Raw genomic sequence first — 24,170 nt, forward strand, 5'->3', positions numbered from 1 at the left:
ATTTAACCATTTCTGTGCCACAGGGCCTATTTGGGCCTATTTGAATATCTACGTTAAGTGCCACAGGGCCTATTTGGGCCTATGGCAATATGAAAAAATATACATTAAAATAAAAATAAATATTAAATACATTCAGGTTCTGTTTTTCATTATTGATTTTTTAAAATTTGTATCAATATACATCGTATGATCTATGTGTTTAGTGAAATACTGCTGATAACGTCACAACGTTAAAAATGACATCTTAATCATGACGTCACTACGTCACACAGCGCAAACTCGTTGTCTGCGTTTTACCATGGCTGGCGTATGGTTTTTGTGAATACATCCCCAGGACTTTTCCGTCAGAACGGGAAAATAATATCTGTCCTAATGCACAACCTGGACCAAAGGAAATGCCCCCTCCCCCACAAGAGCACGACCAATCTTACTTTTTCCTACTCTGTCATATAAACCCTGGGCTCGTTTAACATATAACCGACTTTTGACTAAAATCTATCTTAAAAGACCAAATATTTTTCATAAGATCTCACCATAGCTCATAAATTTGTCATATCTTAATAGGATAATCTTAAATACTGTCAAAATACAGGTCTTAAGTCCAACTTTAACATGGCGAGAGCTAATACTTTAGTCCACCACCGAAGGCCGAGTATAATTCGAGTGTGCGCGACTTTTTTATTTTCATGCTGCCGTTAGTGCTGAATAAAAAAATCAAATAAAACACATCGGTAATATCAATGCGGTTTTTTTTTAATCGGGTAAAAAGCTACTACATACAGCATCGTTCTCTGGTATTGTATAATTTGCAAGAAATCGAGAGAATATTAAGCACCAAAGGAAGCATGTACTTTATATGTATTATTTTTATTCAGAGTTAATTAATGAACGGCAATATAAACTGCGATATGCCAAATAAGGAGGAATGGGGCACTGAAAAAATTACTTTGATATGATCCTAGAACAAAATTTTAGCCAGATGATCAACATTAAAAAAAATTCCATCTGGTGACATTTTACTGTAGTTTTCATGCATGTAAAAGAACAATACTGAATCTTTGGACAGAAAAACAAGAACTGCATGTAATAACTTATTTGGAGATAATGGTGATGCTTCGACCGTGTTCGAGATTAAGACTTTAGTGCCCGACCCCCCCCCCCCCCCCCCCCCCCCCCCCCCCCCCCCCATCCCCCCTGCGTACGCGCTTCAAGTCCTATTGATACCTTTTTCGTATCTTTTGTCTCCTTCTTCAGAGCATTTCAAACAGAGACATTCTTTCTTGAAACTAAATTTCAACCGTGTCTCTAAAATTGGATACCGCATATCATATACATTTAATTTTCACATGGATGGTTCTGACCGCACGAACTTTCATTACCTGTTTTATGGTCATAAAGAGCATCTACTCTGTGTAAAGGTGCAAATATAGCGGTAAAAGAAGGAAAGATTTCTAGGACTGTAATATACTTCATGAAAATATTTAATCACAAAATTTTATCATTATTATATTTTAGACAACTCAGTTGGTCAAGCGGATTTAATCACTAAAACAAACTGTAAGACCACAAGTTGGTAAAAAAAACTTCTTAGATCTAATCGAGATATAGAATCGTAAATGTTTTGCATTTCATAACTGTTATATTTCATCGTATGATGATGAACTATGTGTAATCGTTAACTTTCTTAGGTCTATATTGTTTTTTATTCTTTGAATATTAGAACTATAATATAAATCACAATCGTAGTTGTATCGATAAATAACTAAGATATTAGAGAACATTAAGAACAAAATTATACGTCTTTTTCCGAGAGTTCAAACGTTTACAACTGACGATCGTGATTGTCAATTTTACACGTATGATGTGGTAAAAGTTTTTACTTTGTATGGAATAAAATGTAAAAATTAAGATAGTGTTCACCTGTCCGAGAAAAGGAAGATTTTAAAACATACAGATAATTTAAAGCTACATAGTCCGATTTTTTTTGGCTATGGGAGTATCAAATATTTTTCTATACAGACCAAATTTATTAGACAAATGCCTATTTACACAAACAAAATCCGCGTCCTTTCAAAGTTTGTATTATTTAAAGTACATAAAAAATTTCTGTATGAGAAAACAAAAAACAAAACAAACCAACTCCATCTTGGGAATGTTTAGAAACGGGAACCGCTTGGTTTTGTTCCCGAATGATTGGGTTTATTCAACCCGCATGTGATGTATCGATTGTACATGTATACAAAACACTTCCCCAAATATTAGTGAATAAAATGTACCGACGTTTATTTTTGATTTGAATTTTTTTCAAAGTCGTAATACAACCATACCCGCCTTGACCTCAGCAGCGAATTTTATTATGAGACGAAAGAAATCAATACAATTTATGTCGTTTGTTTTTGTAAATAAATTGTGTACATCACTTTTTCAATAAAATATGGCTTAATGTACCTGGAAAACTACTGCAATGTCTATTATGATACTCATACTTAGCATAGCCATCGTATAAAATCGAACATAGCAGCTTTAAAAATTTCACGATAAGCCTATATATTATTCTATTTACGAAATCATTAAAGTCATTTGGGGTATTTTGAATAACAGTTTTTGTTCAACTTGATTGTAAAATATGTGTAAATACGCATGTTTAATACAGTTCGTTGTTTTGGTCCAACAGAAAGATCATACTCGTTCATGTGCGGACCTAGAAGGAGGTGCATGGACTATTCCTTCCACCTCTTGGGAAATCAAATTAAAAAGATTATATAGCAAAATTCCCGAAATAGGCCTCAAAACCCCTCTCCAACATTGGAAAACAAAATTATCCCTCGGACACCCCGTGGAAATGTTTTCTGGATCCGCGCATGCTGTAACAAACATACAATATATCAATTTTCTCGCTGAATAAAGCAATAGCATACAGTGTAATGAGAAATGAATATTGAGCAGCGTTTTCATCACATAAATTCTCTTTACTGAGGTTAGCGAGAATATTTTAATAACGAAATAATTTATTAATGTATGTCATTTCTTCTTTAAACTCTCTATATATAAATCACTGCATGGCGTTGGAAGCAATTTGAAAGTGAGTGGGGGGGGGGGGGGCTAGACTAATCCTAAAAAATATTGACAAGCAAAAAAAAAAATGATAAAAAACTAATTCCCAAAATATCCGTGGGGGGGGGGGGGGGGGGGGGTAGTACTATACCTATACTTCCAAAAAAATCTTACCTACCAAAATAAAAAAAATTCCCACATCATGAAATTCCTAATCCGGGGGGGGGGGGGGGGGTTGGGGGGGGGGTTGGGGGGGGGGGGAATAGTATGCCTATGACTTCAACTTCTCAATAATTTAATCATTTCAAGGTAAATTTAGGAACAAATATGTTTCTGCGAGAAAGAGTGGGGGGGGGGGGGGGGAGGCTAACCTTCTATGATGCTATGTGCCTAATGGTTAGGTCTAACTTTGCAAAAATGGTGGGGTGGGTGCTAAGCCCCCCTTAGCCCTCCCCCCTCCGATTCCGACGCCTATGTAAATTACATTGCAGGTGGTGACTGTTGGAGAGTTTCATTTGTTCGTGTTTTGTACATTGCAGTGCGATACACCACACTTTCTAAAACACGGAACGCGGGGTGATTCGAAATTTCCCCCAAATTGCTTTACGAGCATAAACTTGGATGGACGTTTATGCTTGCGCGATTTCATAGAAATGATTATTAAAACGAACAAGGAATTGCTTACCAATCTAGCACTGTCATTCTTTGTCTGTCTGTCTGCATATCTAACACACAGTAAAAACCAATTCCTTTTGCGAATTTCTTAAACTGCATCATGATAAACCTTTACAGCTGCAGCCAGCAATACCTGCCTCTTGACCACTAACATATTTGCGTTATACTAATTAATTAGTTTTTGAAAATTATCCGCTATTAATGACAATGATTGTTACAAAAATATCGTATTAATGATGCATACAGGCTCTAAAACAATGTAAGTTGGTTATATAAAATCGCTTTAAAACATTTGGTGCTTTGCTTAATTACACATATAGTTTAATGTTAATCTAATTATGGTTTGTACATGGTCAGTAAATCCCATACGGTGCGAGGCCGAATGAAGATGTTTTAAAAATAAATGTCCAAATTACTCGTGGGAAAAACTTAGTTATTTAGACCATATACTTTCGTGATAATCCCGCCCCATCAGTTCCATTTTTCACAATTTGAGGGAATTTCTGGTGTGAAAAACATGATTAAGTTTGCATTGCATGTCATTAGGTTATCAAAAAAGAAATCCGATAATTTATGATTTTTTTAAGTCAACCTACTTAAACACACACACACACTCTCTCTCTCTCTCTCTCTCTCTCTCTCTCTCTCTCTCTCTCTCTCTCTCTCTCTCTCTCAGGAATAAGCTAGCTTTTTTATCGTGAAATTTATGTCTCATATATGTGCAAACAAAGAAATAAGAGATATATGCATTAAATCTTATAGAACTACATGTAATTTCAATGATAAAAAATTCACATGTATGCGTGGATTATAATTAAGATTGACAGGATAAGAACGTGATTATTTTAAAAACTGCACGTATTTGTTAAAGATTGGGAACATGCATCATTAATGAAGTAATTCATATTTTTTGAAAGACGTGGTTTTCTTTACATTTCTTTTTCATTTGGCGACGCTTAAAAAGAAAGAAAAAAAAAAGAATGGCGTAACGTCTTATTTGAAATGACAGAGAAAAAGATAAAAAGCCATTGTTTTCGATAATAACATTAGAAATTATTGATTAAACACAAAACTGCATCCCGCAACGCTAAAAAATGGTACGGCGCGTTGTGTCAGATTGTTACGTCAAAACATGAATTTGATAACGTCATGCTTGGCACTGAAGCGTAATAACGTCTTTTTTGACGTGGCAGCGAAAGGGTTAAGCTGTGTCGGAAAGCAACAGAATTGTTCACTGGACAACTCAATTCTTAAACCTGTTTCAGTACCTTGTGTCTTGGTGACGTCATAGTGTCTTGGTAACTTCATAGTGTCTTGGTAACTTCATAGTGTCTTTGTGACTTCAATAGTGTCTTGGTGGCTTCAATAGTGTCTTGGTGACTTCAATGGTGTCTTGGTGACTTCAATAGTGTCTTTGTGACTTCATAGTATCTTTGTGACTTCAATAGTGTCTTGGTGACTTCATAGTGTCTTTGTGACTTCAATAGTGTCTTGGTGGCTTCAATAGTGTCTTGGTGACTTCATACAATGTAGTGTCTTGGTGACTTCAATAGTGTCTCGGTGACTTCATAGTATCTTTGTGACTTCAATAGTGTCTTGGTGACTTCATAGTGTCTTTGTGACTTCAATAGTGTCTTGGTGGCTTCAATAGTGTCTTGGTGACTTCATACAATGTAGTGTCTTGGTGACTCAATTCTTAAACCTGTTTCAGTACCTTGTGTCTTGGTGACGTCATAGTGTCTTGGTAACTTCATAGTGTCTTGGTAACTTCATAGTGTCTTTGTGACTTCAATAGTGTCTTGGTGGCTTCAATAGTGTCTTGGTGACTTCAATGGTGTCTTGGTGACTTCAATAGTGTCTTTGTGACTTCATAGTATCTTTGTGACTTCAATAGTGTCTTGGTGACTTCATAGTGTCTTTGTGACTTCAATAGTGTCTTGGTGGCTTCAATAGTGTCTTGGTGACTTCATACAATGTAGTGTCTTGGTGACTTCAATAGTGTCTCGGTGACTTCAATAGTGTCTTTGTGACTTCATAGTGTCTTTGTGACTTCTAAGTGTCTTGGTGACTTAAATAGTGTCTTTGTGACTTCTTAGTGTCTTTGTGACTTCAATAGTGTCTATGTGACTTCATAGTGTCTTTGTGACTTCATAGAGTCTTTGTGACTTCTATAGTGTCTTGATGACTTCAATAGTGTCTTGGTGACTTCAATAGTGTCTTTGTGACTTCATACTGTCTTGGTGACTTCAATAGTGTCTTGATGACATCATATTGTCTTTGTGACGTCAATAGTGTTTTTGTGACTTCAATAGTGTATTGGTGGCTTCAATTGTGTATTAGTAACTTCATACAATGTTGTATCCTTGTGACTTCATAGTTTCTTTGTGACTTCATAGTGTCTTTGTGACTTCCATAGTAGTGTTTTGGTGACGTCAATAGTGTCTTGGTGACTTCAAACAATGTAGTGTCTTGGTGACTTCATAGTGTCTTTGTGACTTCAATAGTTTATTGGTGACTTTATACAATGTAGTGTCTTTGTGACTTCAATAGTGTCTTTGTGACTTCTTAGTGTCTTTGTGACTTCAATAGTGTCCTTGTGACTTTCGGCTGACCGGGTATTATACTTTTATAGTGATTTTATAGTTGGCTGTCATTGACTTTGGTCGCAAACAGAATTTTTTGTTTAAATCTCGATTTCTCAGAGTAAATTGATGTTTTTATGTACAACTTTAATTTTAAAATAGGGTAAGTTTTTTCCAATCGGGATGGGTACAAAGTTGAAAAATTGCAATTTTTCTAGAATTTTGCATTTTCATTGTAATTTCTTTAAAAAATATCAAAGAATCTTTTTGATAATTGCTTTATGTAATGTTTAGTTATTCTTTAGACTTTATCCATGGAGTTAAGAGATATAAAAAAAATTCATAAGAATTAAAAAAAAAAAAATTGAAAATTTTTCCTGACCATTTTTGGCATGTATTAATAGATAATTATATTATCATGCATCAATTGAGATCAAACTTTAAGTTCGAAAATGGCCTGTTCACAGCCACAACAATTTTTACTGTTTCTCTTAAAATCGACAAAAATCATTTAGAATATTAAGAAAGCAATATCGCACTATTTTTGTAAAATCAAACTTCAGAAAAGATTCTTATCGATCCATCAAATAAAATTTTGGTGTGTCAAGGAACCTTAATATGTACAGTATATAAAGAAAAGGAAATAAAATTAATCAAAACGATAAATGTTTTAAAAACAGTTTGCCGTATCACGGATGTTTGTTTTGATATGTTTAATGTGCTGATAATCATCTGAGGAAGCTAGTTAGTTGAAAATATTACATTAATTAATATGATAATTAATATTACATTGTATTACAAACTACATTAAGTTATTTACATTCATTTTTTTATTTCTATTGTCATTTATAATATATAATATAACGATACTGAATATTTTTAAGAGATAGAAATATGAAAAATTCCTTACTCAAAGGAACTAAAATGTCGTTAATATATGATTGTTTTGGAAAAATCCAATTATATCTAATATTTACCCTTTTTGACCAATAGATGCAACCTTTACTAAAATCACCAGAATGTCAAACACAATATTTCAAACAGTATACGTTTATGTCGATTGCAAACACTTGACATAATTAATGGATAAATCATTATATAGGTGAACAATATTATAAACATTTCACTGCTTTTATTCGTTATTAACAGAGAGGCTCACAAGGCTTATAGATACATAATGCACAAAATGAACAGGAGAATGGCGGTTCATATCAAATGGGCTAACAAAGTATAATATAGAATATACATATAATAAAAAATGCATATAACAGGCAACATATTTTGAGAAATTAATGTAAAAAATCAAATTTAAACAAAAATGGTGACGTTTTTATCATTGTCAAAACATCAATTTGCAGGAGAGAACACTAGATAAACACTTATATACATATAATGCCCATTATATATAATGAATTTAACACTACAATACTGTAAGAACATGCTGAAAATATTTAAAGTATAACTATTTATTTATTGTGATAACTATTGGTGGGGTGGATTTTATCAACTTTAAACAACCTCATTTGTCAACATAGACAAAAGCACTGTAGATTGCATTTATTTTTACATGCCATGCAAGTATCATACCATGTGAATCTGTATGATTTCCGTGAGTTCATCATCATATTTTTAGCCTTTTTGAATGCTTATATCAGCTGTTATTTCCTTTAAATCACCTGCTGCCATGCACTTGTTTACATCTCAACTTTCGTTTTCATACCGGACTTTTTTTGGCTTTGTTTTGTATTTTGCCAAACTTGTTATTTATGCCATAAAAGTTGTGTAATAACGTCTTAATGATTATGTTGAACAATATAATGATAATTGTATTTCATTCAAGTACTTATTTATTCTTGATTACTTGTATTTACAAATTGTGCTTTTTAACCCTGCATTATGTCGTCTGTATAATCACAAAGTAACTTCTTTGAAATGTACAAGTTTCAAATACAAAATGTCTATTTACATAACATAGGAATATTCAATAAAACAAATATTTATTGATCATCGCCTTTTTCAAAATCCAAATTCCTGTTTTTGTTTTTTATTCACTCTGTACGATAAAACTGTTTGACAGTACGACACATGTTTTATTAGTACGACGTGATTGGTGGAACGTCGCCGTACTGTAATCCCATTGGTTAATCTTTGTCATTTGACATACTTCCGAAGGTTATATATATAAGCAAATGCTCATTAGCGTCAGATATTTTGCAAGTTGTCAGACGGCATTATTTGAAACCAGAAGTTGTATATCCGCCCCTTTCTCCACCCTAGCCATTCCAGTACAGATCTAGGTGAGGATCCTTGTAGCAAATATCTCCCAACACATTGGACACTATTATTTTTACTGAATTACCGTTCGTGCCGCTGTTAGATCCACCCCCACTTTGTTATGCTGTATGGTACACACCACCAATCAAATATTATTGCACATGTTGGTTGAAGAATGTGTTACCAGTATTTCATGTTAATAAATATTGCTGGGATCAAGATGACTGTTATATCGTCCATATTACCAAATAACCAAGGATTTTAGCAAAGGAGAATAGCCAGTAATTATTTTGTAGTGCTCCCAAATTAAGCTTGGCCACCCCCAGGGACCTTACAATACTTTAATACTTTATTGTTTAAAAAATATTGTTTAATAAACCAATCTCAAAAATGAATCATATGCATTTCAAATTTTAAAGCTCAAAACATTTTTTAAATTACTTTAAAATTAAAAAGACTTCGTACAAGCCAATATCTTACTTTAAAAAAATTATATTTAGCTTTTTTTGCATTGTATGAATTTAAAAAATTGTTTAAAACAGAGTACTCGTTAATCAGGAGTGAGGAAAATATGATATATATGCCAAATTAACATGTTTTATGCTGTATTTAGTATACGTATTCATGTTAGTTAACTACTTATAACAATAATACGCTTCGTAAAGTAGCTGGTGTGGCCCACGGGCCTCTTGTTATTGAATCTCAGACCGCGATGAATTGCGTTTTCAACATTGAACCGGCCCCTGTACTGTTTTTATATTGGAAACGTCCCCCAGATTTGCGAAAGGTTTCACACAGATGAAGGAAGCGTTCACTCAGTCATTGATAGTGACGTTTTTAAAATGTGCTTTACAATAAGAAAACAATTTACAAAAAAAAAAATAAATTCTAAAAAGTATTTGTTCTATTTGGCAATGTCAAACTTAAAGCTATTTACGATTTCAATCATTCCATGCAACCCTGTAACATTTTTCCAAACGTTAAATTTTTAGAAAAACACCAAGACTTTGGTGAGAATGTAGCAGTTATAGTATGTGGACGAGAAACCAAGTGTCAGTGTCGTTTTTTAAATCACTATGAAGATATCAAACATTGTTTGATATGGTAAGATTGTCATTTTATGGCTAGACATCTGGTAATTAACATAATATAGATTCCTTATTTTACGCGAGTACTCAATTCCGCGATTCAACCGTTTTCCATCAAATCGCGAATGCCGAATCTTTATCATAGCTTCATGTAGTTTACATATGTCCGTCGTGCATAGTGCGTCGTCCGTCGTGCGTTAACAATTTTACATTTTTAACTCCTTCTTTAAAACTACAAGGCCAACTGTTACCATTTTTGGGGTGACACATGGTAATAGAAATTTAATTTGTAAAATTCATGGCTCAACCACCCTGTGGTGCCACAGGTGGGACCAAATATGAAAAGGCCAATTTTTAAAAATCTTCTCTACTCCTACACATATGAGGAAAAACTGATTGCTTGGTCATGATGTCTATGAAGCTCAGGGGTACGGGCTCTAGGGTGGGGCAAATATGGTCGTATAGTAAAAATGTACTAAATCAAAGAAAATCTTCTCTACTTCCGTATATATTTGTTAAAAACTAAATGCATGGTTATGATGTCCATTAAATTGTGAAATTCATGGCCCCTGGGGAAGGGGGTTCAGGCTTGTGGATGGGGCCAATATGGCCATATAGCAAAAATGTATTAAATCATAGAAAAAAAATTCTTCTCTACTCCCATATATATTTGTTAAAAACTAAGTGCATAGCAATAATGTCCATGAAGTCCCCTAGGGGGGGATATACTCATATAGTGAAAATTAATGCATTGTTATGATGTCCAATAACTCCTCTACCTAAATTGTGAATTTCATGGCCCCTTGGTAAGGGGTTCAGGACCTTGGGGTTGGCAACATGACCATATAGTTTCAATGCATATAATGTTTAAAAATCTTCTTCTCTAATACCACACATCTGTAAGAAAAACTGACTTCATAATTATGTTTACTAGGAAGTCATCTGCTAAAAATTTTAATTCAATGCCCCCTGGAATTTGGGTTTTGGCTCTACTGCGGAAGCAAAATGGATGTATAGTGTTAATGCATTTTTTATAAATATTATCTTCTCTTCTCCCTTACACCTGTAAGGAAAACTGAATTCATGATTTTGTAGTCCAGGAAGCCCTCCGCTAAAGAAAGAAAATAAAGCCGTCTATAAAAATTTTAAATTGCATGTCTCCCAATACAATGTATAGGGATTTGAATCTAGGGCGGGGCGAACACTTATAAATATAATGTATAGGGTAGGGATTCTTAATGCAGGGTGTGGCCAAAATAGTAATTCAGTGTAAATATATGTAATGTTTAAATAACGTTTACTGACACAGAATAAAAAAAAACCTGACTGTATATTTAGAAAAAAAAATCAAGCCGTCGCCTTTAGTATATATGTTGTGTATATGTAAGGCAAGGGTAATAGCTGGGAGGGGGTATACATTTCTTTTATTATTAATTTATTCTGCTCAGGAAATAAGTAAATTTACAAATATAGAAAAAAGAAAGAATGGGACTGTCTATCAAAGTTAATAGATTGTGGAAGCATTTGGAAAGAGTTCCCAAATGCATATTTGAGACTCCTGGGCAAGTTTGTGTATGGGTTATATGCTACTCAGGTGACAGTTAAGGCATACTGGCTTCTTGTTTTTATTTTTGACTTACTGTGGTTTCATCAATATTCGTTGAATACAAATTTTCGTGAAAGTCGTTATCAAGTTGATCCAGGAAATTCACTGTACATTGAAGTGCAATTTATTTTAACTTTTGTATTAATAGGGTCATTGGCCACAAAGAAAGTGGGCGCTTAAGATGTACATTCGGCAGGAATCTGGGCGCACAAGGAGAGTGAAAATTTCATCAATTAATTGGAAACATTTTTCGAATTATAACCGTTATTTGGTTTCTGTTGGATGTGGAATGAGTGGAAAAATATTTGTAATGCAAAAGGTTTTATCATAATATGGGTCTAAATATAGCAACACGATGCAATTCATGCAAAATCCTACTTATTTACAACTGTTTTTAAATGATTTTGTTGTCTCTGGGTCTTCTCTCCACAAATTTGAAACGTGTAAATATAACACATTTCAATATTTAAAAAGTCGCTTTTTAAAAAAAGATGGAGAGATGACCCAGAGATGACTAATTATGTACTTTTTAAAATTATTTTTTGAAGGATAAAAAACAAAGTCCATTGATATGACAGTGTTGTTCCAAACAGTACTTTACATCGCATATTGACAAGTCTCGCATGGCTCAGTGGTTTCGTACTGGATTAGTAAATACAAACATGCAGTGTTTTGGGTTCAAATCCAACTGGTGGTCTTTTTTTTCTTTTAAATTAAAACTTTTTTGTTTTAAATGTTTTTTATTATAACATAATGTTGAATTATAATATACCGGTATATTTTAATTTGTCGTTATTGATTTCTAGATCTGCTGTATGAACACTATTTTCTTTTCTTATTACTAGTTTTTTAGGATATACACAATATAACTTCATTAAAATATGTTTGCATTAACATTTCTAATATAACTAGTTATCAGTTTACCTCTCATTGTCATTTTTGAAAGCTTGTGAGTTTTTTAATAACCGGAATAGCCATGTACTTCGACTCTTAACATAATATATTATGACATAGCCTTTCGAGGTTATAGACATTTAAATCACAATTGATTCGTGTCGAGAATTCCTGCAAATTAACAATCTTGTGCGCTCACTTTCAAATTTACGTATTCTTCAAACAGTGATTTTCACTTTATTCACGAAAGAAGATGGGGGAATAAGATGGCGCAAATGCCCATTCGGTTTAGTAGTGAAATACAATTTTGAATTTATTTTCCCCCAATTAAATCTATTCAAATATATTATAATGAAACTTTGCAAAAGCAAAATTTCTAACTATAGTAAGTTTTTAATATCTTTAACAAAAAATAAGAAAAAAAAATATTGTCGGAAATTATGGTGGTATCGAACCCGTAACATAAAACCCTAGATATATAAGGCTAGCTTATACCAGGTGCTCTAACCACTGAGCCATTTCAGACACAACAAAGTGGGCTTTTTAAATATTATGTGTGACTAAGGTCACGAACTACCGGACTTTTTCAAAACGTTCAATTGTTGGGATACAAAATGATATTTTTAATGTATAGTGGGTCATCTCTCCACTTTTTTGTTAATTAAAATAGGTTTGTTTTCCAATAGACTATGAGAAAAATATGAAGCACAGACCCACTCTATAAAAGAAAATGCCCTGAAGTTCTAAAAAATGACAGTATTTGCTGGTTTTGATATGCACACGCCTGTTTGAGTCAACATATTCCAAGTATTGAACATACCTTTAGGTTAAAAATCAATGATTCGTTAAATATATATTGTTTTCAATGATTTAAAAAAAACCATCAGATTTATTGATACTTTAATTTTTCAGTAGCCTGTCCGACAGCGTATGGGCATTTTACACGCCTTATCCACCCATCTTCTTGATACCCTTGAATATCAATGAAACCACAGTATTTCCAAACATGTTATTACATTATAATGACAACTTTAAAAGCAAACATAACCCCCCCCCCCAAAAAAAAAACAACAAAAAACAAAACACCACTAGATTGCTTGTATAAAGTTTTTGGATCATTTTTCAAGATTGAAAGTATTATTTGGATTTGGTATTCTTGCAACAATTTCAATCATAAATAAAAAAAATGTCCCCGTGAAACTTTCTAATAATACTGTGTGTTCAGATGTGTCCAACTATTAATCATGCAGAACAGTGATCGGAATCATTGACTTTGTTTTTAGAAGACATTGTCGTGGTGGACCATCTCCACGTTTTGCTGCATTTATATTGCCAACTGAATGTCTCATCAATGGCGCAAGTAGGTTGCAATGTCTGTTCTTGACAATGTTTTTAATTGGTGATTTTTACCCTATTTCTTTTATTTACTCTATAGTTCACTCTCATACAATGGGTGTTTTTCACATTCATCCAAGAATTATACTAATTTCGGATGACAGACCTACAGATATAACATCTTGTTTGTCTGATGACGATCCCTCAATGGAACCTGATGAAGTGCGTATTATGAATTTCTAGTCATTACTTAAAACAAAAGAAGGATAAATAAAAAGTAAATTAATGGCATGAATTGAAGCTATTATAATACAATGACACATTGGTTACTCAAATTATTTTCCTATTTAATTAATACACGAACAAAAACCCAAAAGGATGAGCTAACTGGACCATTCAAGGGATCAAAAGGGTCATCTAACACTCATTAAGAATACCCCTTAACGTCCTCCACCTAATCCAAGTGTTTCCAAGTTCTTGTGATCAAACTCAAGTCAGATATAGGCCACTGAAATGAGACCGAACCCCTGGGAGCCACTTGGTGGTACCCCTACAGCCCAAAATTGAGACCGGGAAGTTATAACCCTATAGGTCCCCTACACTGCCCTGGTATTTGTTTGGTGCACACTTCAAATATAAAAAAAGATAATGGACAACTGTTTACCTCCATATCATTGTGAAATTCTAACAAATGCCAAAGTTCGGGTGGGCTATACCAACCCTTATAGGGGGCATAGGTGCCCTTTAACGCTTATTATAAATACCCCTTGAGGTCCTCTACCTAGTCCTAGTGTTTCTAAATTCTTGTGATAAAACTCAAGTCAGATATAAAGCCCTAAAATGAACCCATACCCCTGCGAGCTACTTGGTGGTACCCCTACAGCCCAAATTTGAGAGCGGTAAATAATAGCCCTATAGGTCCCATACACTGCCCTTGTATTCGTTTGATGTTCACTTTAAAGATGGAAGAGATAATGGCCCACCTTTCACCCCTAAATTATTGTGAAATGCTAAAAATGCCAAAGTTCGAGTAAGCTCAAGCGACCATATTCACTGTCATTATGTTGTCCTCGAAGGTTCACGTCAAAAGATGCCTGAGACAAAATAATCCACTTGAGGATATATGCCGTTTTTAACTGCGACAAATGCTAATTTTTTATGAGAATAAAATCACAACGTCAGGTGTTTTATTGTCTTATTTTTGTAATAATACGATGTCTTTTTAATTTTTGATTGATTTTCCGGGAAGTGAAAATACCCGAGGATATTTTTTTAAAACACACATGTTCAACGTCGATGTAAACAAAGTATCTTGCATTTGTGTTTGTTAGATAGTTTGTTTGTGTGGGTTTTATTTGGGGGGGGGGGGGGGTTAATTAGATGTATAATATTTGTTGTATTTTATCAAAATATTTTTTCCAAAAGTTTGCTTTCAATTGAAAACATTTATGTGTGTTTTGGTTAGAAGACTACACTAAGGATAACTTTTTTTTCATAACATATGACCCTTCTAGACAAGTGTCAATATTGATTTGATTTCTATTCGACAAAGACACATTTATAACTCTTATCCAGGCGAGCTTTACTACCTACGAAGTCGTCAATGCTCGTACAAATTATTGAGCATTAATCATTTAGATATTATTTAAAATATGTCGATAATAAAGTAAAATATAATTTTCTGTTTGAGATCTCAGTACTTTGATTTCCTTATTGGTTGATAGCTTCTACGGGCTAAGTGGCTGCTGTTAGTGGCTGCTAGCTTCAGCTTGGTTTATAGTGTCTGTAAATGTCGTCATTTCAGTTTTGATTATTTGGGATAGAGATTTTGTTTTTTGTTTTTTGATTATTTATATGTATTCATGCTTGAAAAATTGACATTGCATTTTTTCTTTATTTCATTGGTCTTCTATCGGGATATAAAAAAATCTACACAATTATTACTTCTGCTATGTATCTTCTCTGTTTGTTTGTGACCTATGCAATTACTTCCAGTTAGCGCATACCATAAAATTCTAATTCACATGACATTTTTTGAAAACGAAAACCTATTACACATAGATTCAACTAAAGCACAAAAAGTCCAAGGTATTTAAAAAAGTTGTTTAGCTTCTCCTAAAATATTTATTTGTATTCAAAAATAATGTGAGATGGTACGGAAGCCCGTTGGTGCCACGTAGGAAAAATATTTTATCTGGCGGCCGCCAGATAATAATTTGGCGGCCGCAACATAATTATTTTGGCGGCCGCCACATAATTATTTGGCGGCCGCCAGATAAAACCTGGCTTCCTGATGCGCGCGCATGTTTTAATAGGAGCTTTTTAGTGAGTTGTGGATACACTCTAATTTGTTAGTTTTATTAATTATTTCTGAAACTTGACATTAAATATCAATTGCAGAGCTTAGGGTTTTGAAAAACTGGTTGAGTTGAATGTATAGAAGACCTTGTTGTTAAAATCTAGAATGAATTTTATATTACTTTGTGCTTTGTATTATACATGTATGTTGTAAAACATGGTATTTTAGAGTTGATTCTGAACTTTTAAAACTGAACTAAACACCCGTTCAGGAAATCTCATAGGCGTCGGAACCGGGGGGGGGGGGGGGCTTTTTTGCAAAGATAGACCTAACCATTGGGTAAATAGCATCATAGAGGGTTCAGCCCCCCCCCCCCCCACTTTTTTCGCAGCAAAGAGAATTGTCCCTAAATTTACCTTGAAAGAGTGAGAAGTTGGAGTCATATGCATGCTAGCCCCCCCCCCCCCACCCCCCCCCCCCCCCCGCGGATTAGGATTTTTATGATTTGGTAAATTTTTTTCCTCAATGAGGATTAGTCTAGCCCCCCCCCCCCCCCCCCCCAACTTTCAATTTGCTTCCGACGCCAGTGAATCTTAACATTAAAAACCCTTAACTTGAGAGGAATTTTATGTAAACATGCATAAGTAAAGGCACGCACTGCCTTCTATATGTTTAAATTTGGGTGTAAGAATTTACCAACGCAGATTAAAGTCAGCTTTATTGACCACGACAGCTAGTACAGGCAATATTATCACGAGAGCAGATCCATCTTTGACTTTATAAGGATAAACTAGGATAAGTGTGTACTAGCATTCGTGGCCATAAAAATGAAACTATTTAACTGACTGTGTTGTTAAACTCTTATTCCAAATCACATGAAAGGCAGTACAATAAAAAGACCGTGATCGGCACAGTCTCTCTGGGTAAATCAAAGTACTGAGAGTCATGAAAGGCGGGGTCTTGAAAGTTTGAATTTGTAATTGTTCACGTTTTCCTCCATTATGTTCCAAAAATTATGAGTTTGAATTAGTTGTTTCAATCTACATGTAGTAGCATGCATATGACTCCAACTTCTCACTCTTTCAAGGTAAATTTAGGGACAATTCTCTTTGCTGCGAGAAATAGTGGGGGGGGGGGGGGGCTGAACCCTCTATGATGCTATTTACCCAATGGTTAGGTCTATCTTTGCAAAAAAAGTGTGGGAGGGGGGGGGGGGGGCTAAGCCCCCCTAGCCCCCCCCCCCCCAACCCGGTTCCGACGCCTATGAGATTTCCTGAACGGGTGTTTAGTTCAGTTTTAAAAGTTCAGAATCAACTCTAAAATACCATGTTTTACAACATACATGTATAATACAAAGTAATATAAAATTCATTCTAGATTCTAACAACAAGGTCTTCTATACATTCAACTCAACCAGTTTTTCAAAACCCTAAGCTCTGCAATTGATATTTAATGTCAAGTTTCAGAAATAATTAATAAAACTAATAAATTAGAGTGTATCCACAACTCACTAAAAAGCTCCCATTAAAACATGCGCGCACATCTGGAAGCCAGGTTTTATCTGGCGGCCGCCAGATAATTATGTGGCGGCTGCCAGATAATTATGTGACGGCCACCAGATAATAAGTGGCGGCCGCCAGATAAAATATTTGACAAACTAACGGCACTAACGGGCTTCCGAAAGATGGTACTACGTAGTTCATGTAAAGTGAACTATGTTTGTTTGTTATTAACATTTTCATTATTTACAAAGAAATTTATCTTGTGATGATTGAACACTAACTTTATGCTTTCAATTTAACAAAAACACAATGCCAAACAAAAATAATTCTATTTTAACTTTATTATATATTTGAGGTATATGAAGACTAAGTGTACATGCCCAGCTGAATCCTGAATTTCGAAAAATATTTATCCAATCTACTTATAAATTACATAGAGTACATGTTTGATATTAGAAATTTATATTAATATTGTAACTGATACAGTGTAAGTATATATTAGATATATTATTGATATGATATATTAAATTTATTAGAAACATAAAAATATTTCTTCATAAACATTCTTCTCAAACAGATCCGTAAAATGCTTCAAACCCAGTTCAATTCTTTCTTACATGTATCGTAAAGAAAATGGTATTATTTATCAAACAGATTTATCACAAAGTGACATAAAAGTTAAAAAAAATTCACAAACACTAACATGCAACATACAGATTTCAAGTCTTTTCATTTTTAATTAATCTTTCTGTTGGCAGAATATTTATATCAAATATATATATCAAAACAGAAAAGGGACATTTCTTGTGTCATTAAGAAAGAAATGACAGGTTGTTGAAAAAGTTTTATGTGTTAAGCCATTTTGAATATATATATATATATATATATATATATATATATATATATATATATATATATATATATATATATATATCACGTTTTATCTTAAACACGTTCGTTATTGTTCATTATTATTGCTTATCGGTCTTCAATTTAAGAAGGTACGAATATTGATCTGAAGCTCTATCATTTCTTTTACCAACTATCACTTAATTGATAAAATACTAGTAATACGTTTTATAATATATAATAGTTAGTTTTGCTAGTTCATTGAATTTTTTCTCACATTTTTAGCTTGTCTAATCTTTAATGTGCTATAATAAAGTTGTCCCGCAAATAATCATTTTAATACATTTATTGTTGAGTAGTTTATAACTTTAAAGAATAAAACTTTAAATAAGTTTAAATAAAAAATAAAAAGAGTACAAGAGAACATCAAACGTATTATACATCATCATAATGGTTATTCGACAAATTGATAAATATATCTTACACTCTTATCTCAAAAAGGTGTGTTTTCCTTGCAATTTACCAATATACTTATATCATTATAATTTATAATCAATTAAGGTTAAATGTCGATTTTTATGGTTCGTTTGCGAATTTTCCATTGCAAAAATGATATATACATGTAACTCATACTCTAAAGCTAAATACACTTAAAAATTTACATTTGTCCATAGTTTCGATAATAATCAAATAATATGGTCACTTTCCTTAATTTTTATAATTTATATAACATTCGATAAAACTTTCTTGATAAATACATATTTTACATAACTGTTCTTGAAAATTGTCCTTTCTTGTTATTGTTTTGACCAAATGTTTGTGTGTTTCATAAATGGGTATTCTCAACATAGGGTTCGTCACTGCCTATATAGTTTACATTTCTTCCGTTGTGACATAGTTCATTGCTTGTCAGTTGACTTTTGACGAAATCAAACCACATCTGGCACAGGTCCAACTCCGGAGTTTCAAACGTCACATGTATTTTGTTGCATTGCAATTCCATTTTGTAATGATCTATTAATTCACAATAGATAGTAAGATAAGATACGTTGCATACTCTCACTTATCAGTTTATACATTTTAACAATCAAGCTAATATGAAACTTAACAGACAAAATACATTGATTAATATATATGTTTGTATTGATCATCAATTTAATGCTTGATCTAGTTTATATGCCATTTTCAATTATTACATATAAAGAATTTTTATAAGAAAGTAGCAGCTTTAACAAAGTCATATTTCTTTTTCTTGGATTGAATACAAAAAGTTTACAAATATTGTAAATTTACCATTGTCTTCGACAAAACTGACGTTCCTTATATCAGAAAAAAATGCTCTAGTGTTCAGGTCTGTCCCCCATGTTAAACCAGGAGTTTCCCCGTCTTTAATTGTCAGGTTAACTGGCTGTCGTTTTCCATGTTGTGTCACCCAAACAAACCTTCCTTAAAACAGAAGAAAAATGTGTAAGTAAAGGCACAAAGGCGTTAAACGTTGAATTTAGTTGTCATTAAGTAAGAAATATGATGGTTGTCACCTGGAGATAATATCTTTTTCCCTGTATTTTGAGGCAGTGTCTGTGTTTGCACCAACATGAACGTTTTAGAGTAAATTTTCGGTACTGTTTCCATCACTTGTACAAAATTATCAACAAAAGCAGAGGCTACTTGGCTTGAAATTCTTTCCGGACAAAAATGGAATTCCATTTTCAAAGAATTTTGCGATTTATTGTGAACTGCATGAAGCATAGTCTCAAAATTTGTGCTTTTTTTAACGTATGCAGATTCAAAGTTAATATATTGGTGCACTTCGTTTATTGTATGAAACAAAAACGAATGTGTTTCATGTATTTCACTGTCAAATTCCTGTAGTTCTTTAATCACAACATAGGGCAAAAGACTATGTAAAAAGCCGTCATCTATAGCTTCGCTGTTTTCTGTTAAAATCTGTTGCAGAGTTGCACCGGGATAGTGAAAATTAGTTGATATGATTGGAATAAAGTTGGAACAAGGGTATATCTGCTCTCGAAGTTCTTGCAATTGGTGACGTAAATCAACCTCCATGACTAATGCTATTCGTTCTGCATTTGTAAATTTATTCAAAAGAATCTGAAAAACAGTTGCAACAAGGTTGCAAATTGTCCAGTTCTTCTTAACTGCAATATTCTGCAGATCGCTTATATCGATTGGAGGGAGAGAAAACTTCTGACGCTCGCTTGGCTTAGTCTGAATTAAACTTTTGGATAATTTTTGCAGGCTTGAAGACGTTTTACATAGGCGTAGACGATGTGACCAGTATTCTTTCGACTCATCTGCAACACTTCGCAACCTTGTTTCGTACATAGATGTCATGTCTATCTTTGGTTTGTCAAGCCATGCAGGAACACTTTTGTTTGCCATAACATATTCTGAAATTGCTTGTAAATCTTGCAAAAGAATTCTCCCACAAAACACGTCAAAATATTTTTGATCGCAAAGAATATGTAACATGCCTTGTCCGATCGTTTCGTTAAAAATTACAGAGAGTATGCTATGCCCCAGTTGTAACTTTTGAATATCCTGAGCTTTCTTTGTTTTGGTATGTTCAAATGAGAGAATGAAATCTTCAACATCAGTACTACTAGCATTTAAATTGTTTTCATTAAAAAAATCTGTATCCCTGAAACGAAGCGTAGAATTTATTCTTAGCACAAATTGCATCATCTTTCTCCACATTTCTGCATTGTTTACGCACCCAGAAATTGAAAATGAAAACGCTAGATGTGAATTTTGCTGAGGCATAAATTTAAAATGTCTTTCAAGGAGAGACAAACTTTCTCTACTGTTTTGACCGCCAACTCGCTCATTGTCAGAACTAGCCATGCATTGTTTTTCTGTAATAAATTTCCCTAGTTCTTGAATTGAGAAATCACCTGACAGCAACAGAAGAATAGGTAATCTAACCTTTGTCGTTTCAAATATCGAATTTATTATTTCAATAGCATTTTGTGAGTCTACTCCAAACTGTGCCAATGATTTAGTATCTTCTAACTCTGAAACGTCAATCATAAGAACTTGTGCAGAAATGCTTTTTACAAGATCCGTCATATTTGCAAAATCATTAACATTATCCTCTACAGAGTGTATCTTCTGAGGAGACGATTCTACCTCTACAGAAATCAGACCAGTGTATTTTGAATTCTGCCACTTTAAATTATTAGAGGTCAAAAAACGTTTGATATCAAAATCTACAAATATTCCCTGTGTTTGATCGGACAAAAGCATTTGTGTAAGACAACTACAAATCTGTTCAGCCGTCATAAGATGAATTCCTTTATGAAAAAATATGTCCCTTAGAGCAGGATCGGATCCCATTCCTACGTCCAAGGCACCCCAATTGATTGTCTGGGTAGGAAGACCTAATGACGTCCTGTAATGGGCAAAACTGTCCTCGAAAGCATTTGCTGCTGCGTAATTGGTTTGTGAATAGTTTCCGAAAACAGACGCAACACTTGAATGCATTATAAATATGTCGAGGTCCATATGTTTGGTAACAAGATGAAGATTCCAGGTACCTAGTATTTTTACAACTAAAGGCAAATTAAATGCCTCTTGAGTCATTTTTGGGACTGTATTGTCATTTATTACAGCTGCCCCTTGAAAAACACCACGTATTGGTACGTCCGGCAATTTCTGCTTTACTGAACGAATAGCTTTAGTCAAGTTATCCAAATTTGTAATATCAGCTTCCTTGTGGATTATCTCAATGCCATATAGATTTTTTATGTTCAGAATGCGCTGTTCTGCTTCGTTCGAAAGGGATCTCCGGGAAAGAGATATGATTATTTTTGCATTTCTTCTAGCGAGGTATTTTATGATCAACCAGCCCAAACCTGTTAGCCCTCCAACAACAATATATGCACTATCTCCTCTGATGAGAAACTCTTGTGATGTTTGTATTTCTATTTGCTTTGTAAGTTCAGTTACATTAAGCGTACATCCATTATCAGGCATCTTTTCTGTTGTTTTCTTTTTAAGTAAGGACATTAAAACGCGCAAAGATCGTTGTATCACGTTGCAGAGATGAGATGGTTCAAATAAACTCTCAACATCAACATGAAGAAATTGAACCGAAAGATATCCGTCTATTCTTGATAAGGTTACGGACTCCATTAAAAAGACACATCGTTTGAGATTTGGAAACTGAAGACAAAGTTCTTCTTTGTCTATGTATTCTTCACGAGCAAGCATTATCAAATCCGTCACTCCAATGTGTTGCATTCGTTTGCAGTTCAATTGATCTTGTGCTACGCAACATTTTTTCTCTTTAAGTAATAAACCAAGAAAATGAAGTAATGGTTCGTTTTTCTGGCTGCAAATTATCAAGACATTTGATTTTTTTGCAATATGGTCAGCTATTGCTAATGCTATAGTGACAGAATGCAAATGCCCGATTTTGTAACCCTTGAAGCCTGACTTCGAAAATACATATTTTTTGTCTATTTTTAATTCTGATTTTAGTTCCATCTGGCAATACGCAAACACCTCCATGTCAACTTTGTTTAGCCTTGCAATTCCAGTAATTTCACAGATTTTTATTTCATTTCCTTTCATTATTTTGTTTTCTAACAAAGGAAGAGACAAATGTTTGCTTTTAGGAAAAAAAAAGGTTTCCGGGTTACACAGGAGTACCTGAATGGGTTTTACGCGAATTTTTGACGGACAAACATCTTCTATAGAAGGGATACCAAACACTCTGTCAGGATTTTTCAAGTCTTGACGAATACTGATACATGTTGACTGTGATGGTTTTGCCAAACCTCGTTTGTATAAACGAGCATGAAAAGATTCCGGCATTCTTACTAATTTGTTGGAAAAAACAACACCATTTCGAATAGCCAACTCACAGGGCACATGTCGATTTGAAAATTCAGGCCAGGTTGACAGGTTAACGATAATTTGTAAAGCATATTCATTCAAACTATCAATGTCTAGCATTGTAAAAAATAATTCCGTTCCTTCGTGTGCTACCGCTCGAACCATTCCCCATAATTCAGATCCAATAACTTTTGTTTTCTTTGAAACGCAAGGTTGAGTTTCATTCGTAACAACTACAACATGCAAGTTTTTTTTATATAATAATTTCAAAATATGGAGAAATGCATTACTTTGATATCTTATAGAGTCTATCAATCGTTTTCCAGTAGTGTTGTCATCTATACCCGGAATTCCTGGAGCAAAAATTACGGACGTATTAGGAATACCTATCTTGTTTGGTAAAATAGATATTTTTTCCTGGAATTTCTCCGTAAGCAGTATGCAAGAAACTGTTGCATTTTTTTGTTTTCTGTTAAAAGCATTTTTCAGAAGCGAAACATATTCATCGTTCCATGACATTACTATGACGTTATTTGACGAAAATTTCTCTGATTGATCCATTGATGTATACATTTCAGTCGGATTCCAATCTTCATAGAAAGACAAGGAATGTACATTGTCAGGAGCATCAAGTTTTTCTACCAGAAATCCCCACATTTCGGCAACTATACTTCCATTTCCTTGCAGCAAGAAAATATTAAATGAAGCATTTAATGCATTTTCATACTCCAGCTTTGTATAGCATAGCATGTGCTGTGAAGGCCTCTGTCTGAAATGTAATCGTGCCACTTTAATTGGCAGAATTCTTGTCTTACTTCCATCCACATTTTGAAGTCGTATTCCGAAACAGGATTGAAACATTGTGTCTATTACCACGGGATGTAAGCAGGTTCTATGAAGTTCTTTCATGACACTTTCAGATAAGCATACTTCGCATACTGCCTCCTTGTCGCGCATTGCACATTTTTGTATTGTTCTATAAATTGGGCCATGCTGAAATCCTACGTTTTGCAAAGCGGTGTATACAAACATAAACTCTCGTTCAGACTTTAGAATAGATAAAAGGCGTTCAACTTCTATTTTTGGACTTTCTGGCAACCCCCCAAAAGTTATTCTGCCTGATGAAAGCAATGAGGAGTTATCTGGTACTAATGT

Source organism: Magallana gigas, chromosome 6 (genome assembly GCF_963853765.1).
Source record: "Magallana gigas chromosome 6, xbMagGiga1.1, whole genome shotgun sequence".
NCBI lineage: Eukaryota > Metazoa > Mollusca > Bivalvia > Ostreida > Ostreidae > Magallana > Magallana gigas.